Raw genomic sequence first — 18,489 nt, forward strand, 5'->3', positions numbered from 1 at the left:
ATGAATGGTCCGGGAAGGCTTCTCTGAAGAGGTGACATTTAAGTCAAGACGCACAGAGGGAGGACTTGAGACAAGGAGGGAGGAAGGGCAGTGAAGGCCGAGAGAATGGCATGGGAGAAGCCCACATGGGAGGCAGGATGGCTGTGGGTTGGACAGATTGAAAAAAGGCAGGATATTATAGCAGGAAACGAGGTGGAAGAGGCAGAAAGACCATAGTATTGGTCTGTATCCGAAGTCCAATGGGAAATCACTGGAAGGTTATAACCAGCTTTGTCATGACTAGATTTTTATTTGCAGGAGCTGACTACAGCTTCATTAAAAAGATAACTCTCCTGCAGAATGGAGGAGGAAACCAATTAGGGCTTTATCACCCTAGCGCAGGCGAGAGGTGATGAGGGTTGGCATGGCAGTGGAGCGGAAAGAGGGGCAGATTCAAGAGATGTGTATGAAAGGAGACAGACCAGCAGCTGGTGACCAATAAGTGTCACTTGTGACTGGAAGAACTGGAAGCCAGGTCTCCAGTGAAGCACCTGACCCAGGTTGTGATCCGAAGTAGGTAAGATTGTCGATTGGAAACAAATCATGAAGTCAGAATTGGAAGCAAAGTAGGGAATGGGGGTTGGGACAAGGGGCTCAGGAGTGAGTACACACACAACTCAGCAGTGCTAGAATCTGCTTGCATAGACTCCATGGCACCAAGGCGGGCCTGATGTCCAGGAGGGCTGGAACACCTCTGTGTGCTTACTGCGGTGGCATCAGCCAATTCTGCGAGGGAGTATAGCAGGATAAGCCGGCACCAGGCTATTGTGGAAAAATTCTAAAGACTGTCTCTGTTTAGGTGAGCGCCCTAAGTGTTCTATTCTTGTCTCCCAGTGCTGAGCTCTGGAGAGCTAATGATCCCCTTAAGTTTTCTGTGCTGCTATAGTAACCCTCACAGGGAGACCCTGTAGGATCAGCACCGACTGAATTGGCAGTACGTATCTGAGTATCTGGTGATACTTGATGACCTTGGGGGAGAAATCTCTATTTGGGTTTATTAAAACCATGCACTGCTGTTCTATGATGAACATGTTGTACTTGTGTAGAAAAATAAAATAAAGGGGAAAATACACTGTCAGGTTCATTCATTGCCAGAGGCCACTTGTATCAATGCAAACGCCTGCAGAAAGCAATAGGGGCCATCAGATACCAAGAGTCTTTAAATTGTTTATGACTTCTGTTGCAGTAACTGTACTTCTGAGATTCTTTCTTTATGCAATAATCCTAAATATGAAACAAAACCTTTATAGACAGAAGTGTGTTAGCTGCACGAAAACTTGTAAACAGGTGAAAAAAGAAAACAGCCCAAGAATGCAAAATAAGGGCCAATAAATTCTGCACCATTCTTCTCCTTGGAATATTATGCAGCCACCAAAAATGATGACGATGACAAAGTATGTATACCAAGCTGGGCAATGCTCATAATACAAGGGAGTGTGAGCACTTGTGATTGAGCTCCCCTCCAGAAAGATACATTTGCAACAGCAAAAATAAGGTTCTTAACAAAGCCAGAAGCAAATGTATCAAAATACTAACACCTTGCCAGGCTTGTGTGGTGGTTATGGAGCTGTTGGTATTTTCTTTCATTGCTTTAATTTATGCAACAGTTTTATAATGTGTGTGTATTTGATAATGGGAAAAGTTATTTTCAGTAAGAAAAATCTTTGCTGGTGAGCTAATCCTGGAGAAATCCTGGAGAAATGGCCGGGTGCCTGGCTGGTTCAATCGGTAGAGCATGTGAGTCGATCTCAGTAGTTTGAGCGGCATGTTGGGTGTAGAGATTACTGAAGAAAATAAACTCTTGAAATAAAAAACAAAAACAGAAACAACAAAAAAACAAAAGCCAGGTCTTCAAATGTCAATGTCAGTCTCAAGGGGAGGAAAGAGATAAAAATGGTGCAGGGAGGCATGGCTCGTGATGATCATGAACTTGACCTTGGCTTTGGTTTTAGATGGTGTTTGAGTCTTGATGAGGCAACCTACTGACTGTGTGACCTTGTGTAAATGATTCAGTCTCTCTGTGAGAGGTTTCTCTTTCTCATCTGCAATAGATGAGGACATTATATCCACCCACCCACCCCTTCGTAGGGCTTGTAGGGATTATTTGAAATGCTTTGGGTAACCATTTAACAATATCCTTGGCTTGTAGACCAACTCTCCTAAACATTAGCCATTATTAATATTATTATTGCCGGGGGACTGGCCTCCAAACGTATTTGTAGAAACTGTTGACAGCCACAGAATCCAGATTTCACTGGTCTGAGAGAAGGAGGCTGCATAGACATTTTGCTCTGAAAGGGGAGTGATGTTGCCCCGAGTCTCCGTGGAACTCTGTGAGGAGTAAAGATGTGTGGCTGAAGCAGTGTCCAGGCAAAGGGCCACCCTCTTCACCCAGGAGCTGCCAAGGGTGTCTAAGAAAGGGTTTGCATCATATGGGCTCATGCAGTCACTGTTGTTGTGGAGGAGTTGTGTGGGAGAAAAATGCCCAGTGGGAGCCACCGTTACCCTGGCTGGCTGAAAAGCACAGGTATTGGAGGCCCATTGCCCCTAAATGACAAAAGTGCAGTTCAAGTTCCCTCAAAGTAGAGACCTGGTTGCCTTGGTTGCTTGTTCCCAGATCACAGCCTGTGCACAGGAATATTTAACATCTTGCAACTCTTGGGAGAAAGTGGGCTCCCAAAGTTCAGTTTGGGGGTCCAGATTCTTCCCCTCCATTCCCCTGCACTTTCACAACTCCGCACAAGCTGTTTCCTTCCCTTTAAATGTTCCCCCCTCTGCTTCTACCTATTGTGATCCCCTACCCTGCCTTCAAGTCTCGGCTCAAATGTCACCGCCTCTGGGAAGCCTTCCCTGAACACATCGCCCTACAATTAATCACCTCTTATAGATGATGACTTTGTACATTACTCACTGCTTGAGGGACACACACCTCTCTTATAACCTGTGCCGTGCTTCTCCTTTGTAGCTCTTGTCATAACGTATGCTTATATGTACCTTTTGTATATACCCTACACCAAAAGAATTTATTATGGTACTGTCTAATGTCTCTCTGATGTCACAGAGAATGTGTCTCTCTTGTCACATGGTTGTTATCCTTAGCATTCAGGGCATATAGCAGCTGTTTGATCAATAGCGAATAGATGAATGAGTGAAGGAATGAATGAATCAATGAATCAATGGATTTCACCTTCACTGTTCCACAATTTTACCCACTCCACAGAACGGATTTTCTCAGTCAGGGCTGGGTTTGTGTTGTTCTTGGTTGCTCCCTCTCCTATGATAGGCATGGGGGATTCACTGCCCAGATCCTTCTCCCTGTGCTGTTGGCAGAGAGCCCTCTGTCCTCATCCCCTTTGGGGATACCTCAGCTGCAGAGAGCCATCTTGCCCAAAGTCATGTCCTTCGAGGGGTGGCCCACACCCAGTGACTGAATGATGTGCAGAATAAAGGCCTGGTCATCTGGACCCCATTTGGGACAAGGTTGGAAGATCCCCCAAGCTCCAGGGTCCCTCATGCAGTTTGCCTAAGCCTGCTGTACCTGGCTTCTCTTTCCTCCACATCTTTCTTTGCTCTTCCATAGGTGTTCCTCTCGAGAGCTCTCTTTACTGCCCATGAACTAGGTCTCAGGGTCTGCTTCCTGAACATGACCTTCAGCATTTTCTGTCCCAGCAGTTTGGGATTGAAGCTACTTTGGGGAGTCTGGAAGAGTTACTAAATATTTCCCGAGTGAATAAATGAATGGATAAAACCCGTGTGAACGAATGGCTGCTCTCTCACTCTCTCCCACTCTAGACTGTGAGCTTTCCATGGGCGTGACTGCATCTTTCTCATCTTCATAACCTCGATAGCTAGCACCCTGCCAGGTATATAGCAGGTGCTCCATAAGTGTTGGAGGAAGGATGAATACATGAACCCAGATTTGGGGGAGAGAGCATGGCTGAATCAGCATAACCCTGTCTCCGTTTTCAGACCTTAAATTTAAAAAACTTCTCTCTCCCTCATGTCTTCCTCCTTTTCCCCTCCTCCTTTTTCTTCCTCTACCTCTTCTCCTTCTTCTCCTCCTTCTCCACCTTCCCCTTCTCTCTCTCAGCAGCTGCCTTGCAAAGGTGGGTTAGGAGCACCATTTCCAGAGTGGTCAGTTGGAATCGGGGCATTTTCCTCCTCCACTTGCCTTCTCAAAGGCCCTTTCAACACTTACTTGAGGAATAGAGGCTGGCTTGGGAACACAGCTGAGGTTGGCAACAACAATAAAGTCCTCTTTAAAAATGAGTCCCATTACCTGTGGCCAATTTGAGGCTTGCAGGCCAAAGAAATGGGTCTCAGCAGCCTCCTAGTCTTGGGGAATCAGCACAAATTGATTCTAGCAACTAACACTGCAGTTCTCCAAAGCACAGATCTGTGAGAGGGTGCACCTCCCTCCGCAGCCTGAGCCGGCTGGTCCAGCAACAGCCAGGGAAGTAGATGGCACCTGGGGTTCGGGGACAAACCATGGGCCATCTCCCACCTGTGTGATCCCGGGCAAATGACTTCACCCCGCCAAGCAACCCTCACCTCCCCTGGGAAATGGGGCCACTCCATGCCTCTCCCAGGCCAGAGAAGAGCTGGAGCCATCACAAGCTAAATTCTGAATTAGATAAATGGGGTCTGAATTTCAACATTGCCAGTTGCCCCGCTCTGTGACTTGGAGCAAGACACTCACCCTCTCTGAGCCTGAGCTATTTCATCTGTAAAATGGGACTAATAATGCCTTTTCTTAGAAGTCATTGAGAGAATTAAGACTCTATATAGCACATTTAGTGTTCTGCCTGACTCTGAGCGCAAGTTTAGTATAGGTTTGCTACTGTAATAATTTAGGTTATGGATGTGGTTCTGTTGCTGAGGTAATTATTTTGGAGTCTCTGTGGAGTCCACAAAGTGGCTGACAGAGGCTGTACCACATTCCCATTGCCGGCTGGCCCAGTTACTCCTTACCAACCTGCAACATTTCAATTTTTTTTCTTATATATTACACTTCAATTTTTTTTCTGATTACATAAGTAACACATGTTCATTGTAGTATATTTGGAAACCACAGAAAAGCACAAGAAAGCAAATAAATATTACTCAGAGATAAACACTGCTAATATTTTAGCTTATTTTCTTGCTGTCTATATTCTATGCTGCATTCACTTACACCTATGTATGTCAATACTACTGTATCCTCCCTTAAGTTGGGTCACATGGTGTCATAAATCAGGTTGCCACCTGCCTTTTTCACTTAATAGATTATGGACATTTTCCTGTGTGATAAAATGCCCTTCAAAAACATGAATTTTAGTCATTCCATAGATTCTATTTTATGGATGTATCTTGTATATTTAACCATTTTCCCTATTAAGGTTTTTCCTCCCGCAAATGTCAACTATTGGAAACAATATGGTCAGGAACATCTTTGTGTCTAAATCTTCCTTGACCCATTAGATTACTTCCTTAGTACAAATTCTTCAAGGGAATTCCAAGGTGGGAAGATATACATATGTTTAGGCAGGATTTATGCATCTAGGGCTCCTGTATAATTTTATTGAATTGCAACAGGAGAGGTGCCTGGTGGGTTCCGTTGGGAGAGCATGAAACTCTTGATCCGAGGTTGTGAGTTCAAACCCCACAATGGATATAGCAGTTACAAATATATATATATATATATATATATATATATATATATATATATATATATATATATACAATCAACAGGACCTCTAACTAGTCTGTTGCCATGATGCCTCCCAGAAAGGTTTACTAATTCGTACACTTTCTAGCTAGTGTATGAATATACTATATCCTCAGACCCCGCCAACATTATAAATAATAAACACAAAGATCAATAAGAGCACAAAGATCAATCCATACTGAATTCCAGCACAAGCTTCCTGGGGGACCATGGGCAAGCCATGTCCCTTCTTTGGGCTTCAATATCCTTATCCATCAAATGAAGATGTAAACTCTCATAGTATTCTCTCATCGCAAGTGAAAGAAGGTAAACTCCACTGGGTTAAGGCAATAATAACCATTTATTGGTTCTTGTAAAGTTTAGGGAGTAGGACTTCAGGTACAGCTGTCTCATACTCAAATGCTGTCACCCAGAATTGGTTTCTTCTGTCTTCCAGAGGTTTTGTTTTGGCTTGCTTCTTGGGTGGGCTCTCTCCAGGTAGCCCCCTCCAGCACTGCCAAATCTGACAGGGTCCCAGCTAAGCAGCACCTCTTCTGTGATAAAGTCCCAAAGTTCATTCTGATTGGACCAGCTTGAGTCACGTGCCCTTATAAACCAATCACTGTGGAGAAGGGGGCTGGACTAGGCTGATTGACCAGATCTGGCTCTTGGATTCCCCTGCAGGTGAGGCAGGATGGCTCCCCATGTAAAGTCCGGGGAAGGGTGTCACCAGAGCAAGTGGAAACGATGCCAGGGGAGCAAATCAGCCCAGACAACCTCTGAGGACCCTCTGATCCCGACACTATGGAAATTTGGGAAACTCTGGTTTCCCCTGGCACATTTCCTGAAGAGTTTTTGCACACCTGGTTTCTCCATGGCTAATGTATCCTGCCCATTAAACTCATGGGCCCCTTGTTTCAGTTATCTCTGCTTCTAGGGGCACTGGAACAGAGGGGAGGGTAATTACCATATAGATTTATGGACCTCTGCTCAACAAACAGGCCCTTTCCCTGCAACGGCACAAAGCCAGCCTCATAAATATTAATCAGAAGGAAACTGCAATCAACCCAAGTGGGAGAGGAAATGGTAAATTGCTTTTTCCTCTGTAGGACATAAAAGCAACGTTCATTGTTGCACAACCTGGGGCTGTCCAGTGGGTTGCCTGTGTCTCCCAGCTCTCAGTAATAACAATAACGATAATCATAATAGGGAACTACATGAAATGTGGTGCTTCACGTACATGTATTTTCACTCCTATTTTACAGATGATGAAACTCAGGCTCTGGCAGCTGCTGCCCAAGAAGACCACCAACGTGAAGTGAAGTCAGGATTCAAATCCAGTCTGCCTGACCTCAAGGTCTGAGTCGTTTCTGTTCAATGGACTGGGTCGGGTTTCTCCAGGAGGGAGGAACTCGACTGGCCTTTGAGTTTGGGGGACAGCATCAATCACGTTTCTCTGTTATGTCTTTGGAGCATCAGGGAGAGTAGCAAGGGAGATCCTGGCTGCTTTTGTACAAAGTCATCAAAATGCAGACACGCAGGGTGAAGGCTCTGGAAAGATGTACTCTATCTCCAGCTTTGGGCAGGAGCCAGATGCCAGGGTTTGACACTTTGTCCACATTCATGTCCCCCACAACACTGTCGCTTAGCCAGCCTCAGGCCCATTTTATAGGCAAGATATTGAGGCCGGTAGGGGTGATTTAGACTAGATCTTGATTTTCATTCATTCATTCAATGAACATTCAACTAACTGTTTAAGTAAAAACTGAGTCTTAGCCAACATCCTCTTAGCCAACTTACCTTGTTTACAGGCTCTCATTCACTATGTAAATCATGATGACCAACGCCAGCCACCCCCTGATGGCGAGTAGACCTCTCATTCCCTCTCCAGAGCCCTTGGCACCCCCAGCAAGCTGCACTCTTATTCCAAGTCAGTGGTGTCTGTTCCCAAACCTGCTTACGCTAGTTGCCCTTGTTCTTATAATTATACAATTTAATTAAGCAAACTGATTACATTAAATGTAGTGTGAAAAGAAGGGGCAATGTTTCTATGCACAGGAAAACGAATGGGATACCAAGACTCATTGAAAAGGAAAGTTCCGGGGCGCCTGGGTGGCTCAGTGGGTTAAGCTGCTGCCTTTGGCTCAGGTCATGATCTCAGGGTCCTGGGATCGAGCCCTGCATCAGGCTCTCTGCTCAGCAGGGAGCCTGCTTCCTCCTCTCTCTCTGCCTGCCTCTCTGCCTGCTTGTGATCTCTCTCTGTCAAATAAATAAATAAAACTTAAAAAAAAAAAAAAAGAAAAGGAAAGTTCCTGGAATTAAAAAAACAACAAAAACAAAAAACACAAAAATAAAACAAAACAAAAACCCAAAAGAAAAAACCCAAAAAACAACAACCAAAAAACCCAAAAAACTCCCATGATCCAATTAGGTGTGACAGGTGACCGTGAAGATTCAGAGTCAGTGCCTGTCACACAGCACTGGCTTTGTGAAAAAAACAAAACAAAACAAAAAAAAAACCTATGAAACTCCAGTAGCAAAAACACACTGAGGGAAAAATCCTCACCTTCCACCGTGAGAGTAGCAAATGTGTAACTGAACTCAAGGGTTTGGCTGCTTGGGGTGCATGAAATTGAACACAACCCAAGGAGGTGTTGAAATCAAGAAGTTTTTATTAGTTGTTACAAGTAAGGAGACTGAGAACTAAGTCCCAAAGCACTGACTCCTGGTGGGTTAGTGCAGGAAGCTTTCATTCAGTGTATTAGAGGGTGGGGGTGGGGGTGGGGAATTTGCATATACATTAAGGAACTTACATATACTCTATTACTTAGGCACAATGTTTCAATGGCCCATGCCTAGCAGGTCAATGTGCTAGCGCACACAGGGTGTGTTCAAAAAGATGGCAGCAAACCCTACCCGAAGGAGATCTTAGTATTATAATGAGCTAAAGGTGATTCAGGACAGCTTACAAGAGCTTCTGCACAGATCCTCGGCTCCAAACCCTGTCAAACTGGGGCACATAATGGGCTCTCAGGCAAAACCCCCAGCTGGGTGTCTCCTTGGCCAGCACTGTTGGTTCTATAGAACAAAACACATTCCTTCTCTGCTTTTCTCCCTTCCTCCTACCCCATCCTTTCCACTGAGAGCTTTCAGCCCTCTAATTTGAGTAACCTGCCCTTGCATTCTAACTAAAAAATCTGTGCCCACATCCTTGAGTTTATAGAAAAAAAAGTGTTAAGGGATCAATCATTTTCATTTTCAGCTTTAACCATATTCCCTTTCCTTAGCTGCCTAGTCACTTGTCCTATGTGGACGCCTCTGTATGCCTAAGATAACCAATGACAGAAGGACATGGGGAGGCAGGCAGATGAAGGAAATCAATACATCGGAAATGAACTTTTATTTGTCCTACTTCCGCCATCACAAACACTTTCTTCCTCGGGAAGGAAAACTGGTATCTAAAACTGCCAGGATGCCTAAGTCAAAACCAGGCGTCATCAAACTCAAAGTCAAAGCCAGGTGTCATCACCCACAGTAAAAGTCCTGTTGATGTCACCTCTTGACATTCCCCCAAACCATTCTTCCTTCCCGCCAATCCCATTTTCCTCCTTTTCCTCCTTGCCCTCTCATTCTCTCTCCCTTCCTCCCTCCTTTCCTGTCGGTCTCCCTTCTTCCCCTCCTTCTGCTTGCAAATATTTCTGGAGTCTACCATGTACCAGCTACTCAGTTGACTCTCGGGAAGCGCTAGTTAGCGGGGTTGAGGTGGTCCCTTCCCTTAAGAGGCAATAGCATAGCAGAGCAGACTAAAGGAATAAATAAGCAAACCAGACAATACACTAATAATTATAAATTGCGTTAAGAGCTACAAAAAAAGGAAAGTGGATAGTGAGCAAGATCAATGGAGGGGATTGTTCTTGAGGAAATTAAGCAAGGCTTCCATGAGGAGGTGGCATTTAAGCTGAAACGGAAATGATGAAAAGGTGACAACAGAGAGAAAAGTGAGGGAGAAAACATACTATGGAGAGGGGAATGCCATAGAGGAAGGCTTGAAAAGGGTGATAAATAAAATGAAAGCTGCTAGAGTGGCTAGGGTCTGAAGAATGGGGCATCATGGGATGATTTGGGCAGTCAGCAGGGCCTGAAGGCCAAGACGACGAGAGTTTGGATTTCATCACAAAGTCAATAGAAAGCCTTGGAAAGTTTTAAATAGGGAGCCAATGTTCTTTTTTTGAAAGAAAATTATTATTATTATGTATTTATTTTAGAGAGCTGTAGGTTCACATGCTGGTGTAAGAAATAAGACATCCTTTATCCCGTTCCCCCAATGGTAACATGTTGCAAAACTGTAGTGCAATATAACAACCCAGATACTGACATGGACACAAGACACAGAACATTTCTGTCACCACAAAGACCCCTCTTGTTGCCCTTTTTAGGTCACATCTGCTTCTCACCGGCCCCCATCCCCTCCTTCACCCCGGCAACCACTCACTTGTGCTCTGTCTCTGTCATTTTTGTCATTTCAAGGATGCTATATAAATGGAATCAGATAATAACCTTTTGATGTTGGCGTTTTTTTTCCCCACTGAGCATAATTTCCCGCAGACCCTCCGAGTTGTGACCATTGATAGTTCTTTCTTTTTATGACTTAGTACTATTCTGGATGTGGACAGACCATCGTTTATTCAACCACTCACCCGCAGAGAGACATCTGGATTGTTTCCACTTGGGGTTCTTGCAAATGCAACTGCTATAAACATTCATGTACAGGTTTTTCAGTGGGCATAAATTTTCATTTCTCTGGGACAAATCCCCAAGAGTGCCATTTGCCAGATCTTATGACATTTGCCTACTTAGTTTTATAAGGAACTGCAAAACTCTTTTCCGGAGCGGCTGTCCCATTTTTTATTCCCACCAGCAACGTATGAATGATCTAATTTCTCTGTATCTTTGCCAGCGCTTGGTGGTATCACCATTTTTTTATTTTAGTTGTTCTGGTAGGTGTGTAGTGATATCTCATTGTGGTTTTAACTTAACATTTCCCTGATAGCTAATGATGTGGAGCAACTTTTCATGTGCTTATTTGCCACCTTTATATCCTCATGGTGAACCAATACTCTTTGACAAATTTATCACTCTGTTTTTACTGAGAAGACCCTTGCCCCTAATAAGACCTGAGAGCAGGACCTGATCGATGGAAGATGTGAATAAACACTCCTTGGATGAACAAACTCAGGACCGGGGCCATCGTTGAAGTCTGGACATGGCTCAACCTGGGTCAGTGCCCCTCTTGTGGCACCGACCCCGCCACCCATGGCACAGATCTCACCTGCTCACCAGCACGCAACTGACGGTGTCAGTAAATCCCATCCAGAAAGGATTCAATGCCCAGAGACTTGCACTTGCTCTATAATTAGGTCTAGCAAAGCTTATGAATGTAGTCCCAGATTATAATCACTTTTTAATTATATTTACCTTTGTCTGCAGAGAGGTGAGATGTATTATTGGCTCTGGGAGGTAACAATTCAAATCTTCATCCAAAGAGGCAGGTACCCTGAGGAGGAGGTACAGGCAGAACCAAATAAATTAAAATAGATCTGCAGGCACAAAGCTCTAGCCTTCCTACTGTGTCTGGGATTTGGAGGCCAAGAGTTTTCTATTGGGGGGGGGAGTGGAGATGGGGACTAATAACAGAATTCAGTTCTTGAGTGCTGACTATGTGCTAGACACTCTGCTAAGTACTTTCCCTAAGAATCTTATTTAATTTGCAAAAGCAACCCTGGGGGGCTAGATACTGTTGGTATCATTCCCATTTTGTAGAGGAAACTAAGGAACACAGGCCAGTGGCTTAGGTCCCACAGCCAGGAAGAGGCAGGGCCAAGATTCAAATTCGACTCTGCCAGATGCTACAGCACTTGTAGGGAGCCCTGATGTTGTAGAAGGCTATGACCTTGCTCTCCTACAGCCAGACACTCTGATTACAACCATCCTTGGAGTTCCTAGCCCCATCTGCTCTCCCTCATTAGCTCAGAAAGTCTGGACAGGTCTTCCTGCACCCTCCTCCCTCCTCCCTTGCACAGGGACCACAGCAGAGAATATAGCAGGAGACACAAAGTCATATACTCCCACAGTGGCCTTCTTGGATCTCACCATCTTGGCTGCCAGCAAGTTCTTCCCAGAATGTTCTCAGCCCATAGGATCATGCCATGGTGATGATGATGATGGTGACAAAATGATAAAGCTGACAACAATAGTCACTTATCAGGCACTTTCCATGTTATGGAGGGCACGTACTGCATGGAGAACTGGGTGTGGTACATAAACAATGAATTCTGGTACACTGAAAAGAAATAAAAAAAATAAAATAAATGCTTCCAACCAACAGAGAACCAGAGTACCTTCTGTTATATACACATTTCATTAAAAAAAAAAAAGATTTATTCATTTGTTTGAGAGAGAGAGAGAGAGCACGGGAAGGGTCAGGGAAGAGGGAGAGGAATCCTCAAGCAGACTCCCCACTGAGCTTGAAGTCTGATGCAGACTAGAACCCATGACCCCGAGATCATGACCTGAGTCAAAATCAAGAATCAGACACCCAACCAACTGAGCCAGCTATGTTCCTCGGTGTGTATGTCATTTTTTCTGCTCCGGTAAAGAATGTGTTATGGGAGAGATGGTATGGGTGGGTTGGGTGATCTTCCCTTGCATGGTCTGGGCTGTTGAGGACTGACTCCTGCAGTTGCAACTCAGCAGAGACTGTCAGTTGATGCCACTAAAAGCCAGCTCAGAGTGAACTCCCAGCACAAGGAGAGTGGCACCCGTGCCCTTAGCATGCACCCCTGTCTACAGCTGATGTGAGGGCTGGGGTGTCAGAGCTGTCAAACTGGCTTTCTTATTTGAGCAGTGAATTCCCAGCAAATGGGGTGTGTGTATATAATTATGAGAGATGTAGATCCTGACATTAAAACAAACTGTCTCGAGCCCCCATCATCTCTAAGGATGGCAGTTCGGGAGGAAGGTGGGGGTAGAGCTGACATGTCAGCAATGATTAGGGAAGACATCTAACTCGGCACACCAGGGAACGCGAACAGCAGAAAAATAGAGGAGGAATTTAATAGTGCAGATTGTTTTTAATTACTTTAGCAAACGAACTGTCCTCGTGCTCGGGTGGCGTTGTTGGAGAAGCCACCCCCGGTGTTCCCAGGCTGCCTCTGAGTCACCACCAGCACGGGGGCTGGTCTTGAGGAGCCAGAGAGCTTTCAAGGCAGCACAATGCAACTTTCAAGTGATGTCTTCTTCCCAGGGAACTTTTTGCTTCAACTGTCTATGGGACATTCAGATGGGCCATTCACATCAGCAGCATGGTCAAGAACACAGATTGTGGAGCCAGCCTGACTGCACTTGAAGTGTGGTTCCACTATTTATTAGCTGTGTGATCTAGGCTAAGACAACTGTTAAGGACTAAATGTCCCCTCCCCAACCTCCAAAATTCATATGTTGTAGTCCTAACTCTCCATATCTCAGAATGTGGCTTGATTTAGGAATAGGGTCATTGCAGAGGTAATTAATTAAGATGAGGTCATGCTGGAGTAGGATGGGCTCCTAATTCAATGTCACTGGTGTCTTTATCGAAAGAGGAAACTTGGACACAGACACACAGGCAGAACGCCATAGGCAGATGAACACTAATCAGAGTGCTGCTTCTACAAGCAAAAGATTGCCAAAGTTTGCCATCAATCCCATAAACTAAGGAAGAGCCACAGAACAGGTTCTTCACTGCCCCTGGAAGGAACCCTGGAAGATCGAGCCAGGCATCTTGATCTCAGAGTTTTAGCCTCCAGAACTGTCAGACAGTATTTCTGTTGTCCTGAGCTACCCAATTTACAGTACTTGGTTACAGCAGCCCTAAGGCATGAACACAACAACTTTTCCTCTCTGTGCCTCTGTTTTCTCATCTGTAAAGATATTGATGGTATCTCGACCTCATGGTGATGTTTGAAGATTACATGCAATTTATATAAAACATGCCTACCACATAGCAAGCTCTCAATTACTATCAGCTGTCAATGCTTGAAAATCCTTTTGGAAGGGGGTGTTTTGAAAGGGAATTAGGGGGCCCACAGGTGACTCAGTCATTGGGTGTCCAACTCTTGACCTCAGTTCATGTCTTGATCTCAGGGCCAGGAGTTCAAGCATCACCCAGTGTGGAGCTTACTTTAAAAAAAAAAAAAAAAAGGTGGGGGAAGGAGAATTAGGAGAAGAATCCTACCCTAGAGAGGGTACCTACTGTTTAATTGGAGAGCCTTTCCAGACCCCTCATATGCCTTGTTTCATTTGCTATTTAGAGCAAGAAGGCATTTTAATCCCATTTTGCTGACAAGAAAGTTGAGGCTCAAGGAGGTGAGGTGACATCTTACCTAGAATCGCACAGGTTGTAAGGAGTGGATGAAAGATATGAACCATGGACAGCTAACTTGGAAGGCAGTAGCCACACCCTCTATCAGCTTAGTCAAGGGTCTTAACCATGGGCATGCAGCACTGAATACATCACTTGTGCTCCTGGGATAAGGGAAAGCAGGAAGTGACAGTAAGGGAACAAGCAGCACAAATTCTGAGAAGCCACTGAGGGTAAGGGTGCAGATCTGGGTTCTGGACTCAGGGCCAACACTTCCTGTCTATCTGACCACAGACAAGTCACTTCCCCTTTCCTTGAGCCTTAACTTTATTATCTGTGAAATGGGAACCATGATGGCTACATCAAAGGAGTCTGTAGCAATGTAGATGAAGCTCCTGATACATGAGAGGTACCTGATAAATCCTTATGTTACAAGGATCATTTGCCAGCTGTTTTATGGACTTGGATGTGGGTCTCTGCTTGATCATTTCATGGGCAGTCTCTCTGGGCTCTGTTTCCTCATCTACAAGATGGGGTGATTAGTCATAATCCTTCCAGGTGGTCACTTTTGATATTCCCATGTTGTTGATGTGTTCTGATTTTAAAGTCTTTGCTTAGAAAGAAATGTGAGGTCGATGGCCTCCAAGACCAAATCCTGTCCATCTGCAATTTCTTTGAGCCTCCACATATTTTTGTTCCAGTCTTGTTCGAGTTGTTGTGGCTGCAAAGCAAATTCTCCCAGAACTCAGCGATGGAAAGCAATGGTGTGTAAGCTCATGGATTCTGGGGGGTTGGGAATTCAGACCAGGGCACAGCAGGACTTGCCTGTCTTTGCTTTATGGTGCTTGGGGGCTCAGCTGGACTTGAAGGTTGGGGCTGCACCCATCTGCAATCTCATTCATTCATTACTCACCAATCTGTTGATGCAGATGATAGGTTGCAGCTTCTGCTCTTGTCTGAATGGTTTCTCTCTATGTGGTCTCTCAGCATTGGCTGGTTTGGGCTTCCTCAGAGCATGATGGCTGGATTCCATAGTGAAGAGAGATGGAGGGAGAGAGAGAAGTGAGGAACAAGAAGAGGGAGAAGAAGGAGAAGAAGAAGAAGAATAAGGAAGAGGAGGAGGAGCAGCAGCAGCAAAGAGGAGAGGGAAAGAGCAGAGAGCTCAGGGAGAGTTCCTTGGTATCCTTTTCATGATTTCACCCTGGAGGTCCCTTTGCATGTCTTCCACTTCCCTCTACTGATTGAAGCAACCACCTGCCCCTGCTAAGGTTCAAAGGAGTGGACATAGACCCCCTTCGAAGTGCAAGGAGTGTCAGTCACAGTATAAGAAGAGCTCATGGGAACACATATATTTTTGTTCTATGGACACACACACATATATCTATTTTTGGAGAATACAAGCTGCTCTTTCATCCAAGCTCTTTCATGGCTGTTGGGTTAAAAAAAAATCTCTCATCAAAGTTCCCTACAAAAGGCAATATTTGGATAACGATGGGCAGAAACCATGTATGTTTGGGCAACAGAACATTATCCCCCTAGGACCCAAACTCCCATGGTCTTTGATGGCAGGTGACCCAAAGGAGTTTATAAGAGGCAAACCATAATAGGACAGCTTCCTCGTGGCCCTAGAAGAGAGAACACCATGGGTTCCCTTTCCCTGATTATAATCAGTCCAAGGGAGGGAAGGACCCAGCAGCCCATTCCATGTTAGGTGGAAAACACTTCGATATCTGGAAAGAGAGAAGAGTAACAGCTCACAGACCCCCCACTGGACCTTCACCCTGTCCCTGCCTAAGGCCACTGAGAATTCATCCATGGAGTCAACAGACAGCTCTCCGCTATGTGAGCTCAGGCTCAGCCTACAGGAGCTGAGACTACTAGGGCAGCTTGGGATCATGTTGGGTAGAGAAAGTGTAACTCGATTCTCAGATACCTCCACCATCACTGTAGTGCGGACCCATATATTGTGACCTGGAAAACTCCAAGCTGGAGAGCAACTTGGTATGGCTGTTCCTGAGAAAAGGAGTAGGTTGAGGAGGCTTTCTGGAAAATCATCCAGAATGACACAATCATACTTCACTGGGGGCAGAGAGCAATCTTTTCAGCATTCATCTAAACAACAACAGTTTGAGGGGCTCCTATGTGCCAGGTCATGGAAATAATGGGGCAATCATGATTTGGCATATTGAGTGCTCTATTGGGGGAAGCAGAGTCCAGAGGAGACACCTAATTCAGTTGGGGGATCAGAGAAGGCTTTCTGGAGGTGCAAATGTCTAGGAAGAGTCTTGAAGTCGGAGGAGGAGTTAGAAAAGGGAAGAGGAGGTAGAGGAATGACAGCTCTAGGCAAAGGAGCCCACATGTGCAAGGTCCAGAGCCCCGGGTGACATGGGTCTTCAGCCCTCAGCAGAAAACACAGCTAAGCTTTTGCTCTCACCCCAACCGAGAACATCATGCCAGTAAGAGATGGTGGTGCTACCCGGTGGTAGCTCTCTCTACCTGGCTGGAGGCGGCAACATCTCCCCTCCATTAAAGAAGACTGGGGCTTCTGAAATTCCCTGGCACTGGGGTGGGACAGTGGGAGGCTCAGAAATGGATGGAAAGGAAACTGTCAGCTAGAAATGTGGTGGTGGGTGTGGAAAGGATGCCAAATTTTTCTGAGGCAACTGGCATGAGTTAGAACAGAGAGGCGAGGCAGAGAGGATGGAGGAGATGCAGCTGTGAAGAAGATGGAGGGAGAACCAGCTGCCCCCAGGATGTGTGCCTGTGTGTGCATGTGTGTATGTGAGTGTGTGCATGCAGCATGGGGGTGTTCGCTAGATGGGGTTCAGGTGCGCATGCAGTGCACACACGTTTCTCATCAGTCATTTCAAATGTGCAGGAGGACCCTTTGCTTCAGCAAACTGTTCTTTTTGTGGCTAGGGAGATGACCCCAGTTCTCAACCCAGCAAGACCATGGGGAGATGCCTCAAGCAGAAGGTAAAGAACAGGTCTGTACTGTTCCTGGGATTAAAAATAGGTAACATTTATAAAGCACTTGTTCTGTCCCAGGTGCTGTGTCAGTGAGTTTCACAGTTGTCTTGTGATCTCTCCACAGACTCCCAGGTGGGGCATGGACTGGCTGGAGAAGATCGCATCCCATCCCCTGCACATGCTCTATGATATTAGACCTCTGTCCTGAAACGGAGGGACCTGCCAGGTCCCTGAGAAACTTGTTTCTTATGGCCCTTTGACCCTGTCTTTGGTGCTTATGTCTCCTTTCAGACAAAACCTACACAGTCTATGCCCTTGCCAGAAAACTCTTATAGACACCTGAGCCCCTTCTAGCTCTCAAGCAAACACAGCAGCAGCCTTAGATCCAGGCCACACCTGGGAGGAGAAGGTTGATCAGTGACCAGGTGAGCTGGGACAACCTCTTTCCTCTCTTCTCTAGTAACCAAGAAAGTCCCTGCATCATTAGAAAAGCCCTGTGAGAGCAGGTGATCCTGTCATCAGAGCCATTCTGTAAGTGGGGATGCCAATGGTCAAAAAGGCAAAATCACCTGAGCATGGTCACACACAATTAGTAGTAGTAGAAGCTGGATGTGGACCTGGAAGTTCTGAGTCCATAGTCCATGTTCGCCTCCAGTGCCTTAAACAACACAATGTAACAAGGTTAAATTCAAGAAGGAAAGGAGAACCTTGGCAGTGACTAAAGCAGGAAGCAAAAAACCACCCATGGCTTTAGGATGGACAGGACTGTGGGGCTGGGTCTTCAAGACTGCATGGGAATTTGACTGGAGAGTCACTGTGATCAGGGGAGGAACAGCACATGCCAAAGTGTGTTACTGTGATGACGTGAATTGGAGAATTTGGTGTGGCTGGAGAGTGGGGTGAATGGGAATAAGATGAGGTAGGAAGCAGAGTCTAGGAGATGAGTCAGGAACCAATTTTAAAGAATATGGATGCCATGTTGAAGTGTCTGTGACACATGAGCAGCAAGGACCCACAGGAGTCCAGGGAAAACAGTGACTGATCAGGCTGGATTGCTGATGGGAATCAGGTTGTTCAATGGTTTGGAAGCTAAGGAACCAGCCTGCTGCATTCAAATCCCATATCCGTGTCTCTGAGTTGTGTATTCTTGGGTAAATTATGCAGCTTCTTTAAGTTTTGCTGTCTTCATCCATAAAATGGGGAAGATGGTAATAAAAATATACAACCTAGAGTTATGGAGAAGAGCAGATGATGTAATCCATGCTTGACATTCAACGGGGTGTCTGGCACATGGTGAGTGCTCAGTTAATATGACTGTCATTATTATTAGTGAAGGCAGTCTCTGGAGGCAGCATTCAAGTGGCATGGACAGGTGGATAGACAGGGGAAAGGGGTTTGG

At 45.5% G+C, this 18,489-nt stretch overlaps 1 long non-coding RNA gene across 1 annotated transcript; it reads right to left on the reverse strand.

Moving 5' to 3' along the window:
• Window positions 1–12,024: 12,024 nt before the first annotated feature.
• On the reverse strand, window positions 12,025–17,881 carry LOC125081607 (uncharacterized). The gene is made up of 4 exons (XR_007121762.1): window positions 17,798–17,881; window positions 15,034–15,142; window positions 14,143–14,284; window positions 12,025–12,065 (listed from the first exon to the last, which is right to left on the reverse strand). It is a non-coding gene; the product is annotated as an uncharacterized LOC125081607 (long non-coding RNA).
• Between the last annotated feature and the right edge of the window lie 608 nt (window positions 17,882–18,489).

This window comes from Lutra lutra, chromosome 12, assembly GCF_902655055.1.
Source record: "Lutra lutra chromosome 12, mLutLut1.2, whole genome shotgun sequence".
NCBI classification, from domain to species: Eukaryota; Metazoa; Chordata; class Mammalia; order Carnivora; family Mustelidae; genus Lutra; species Lutra lutra.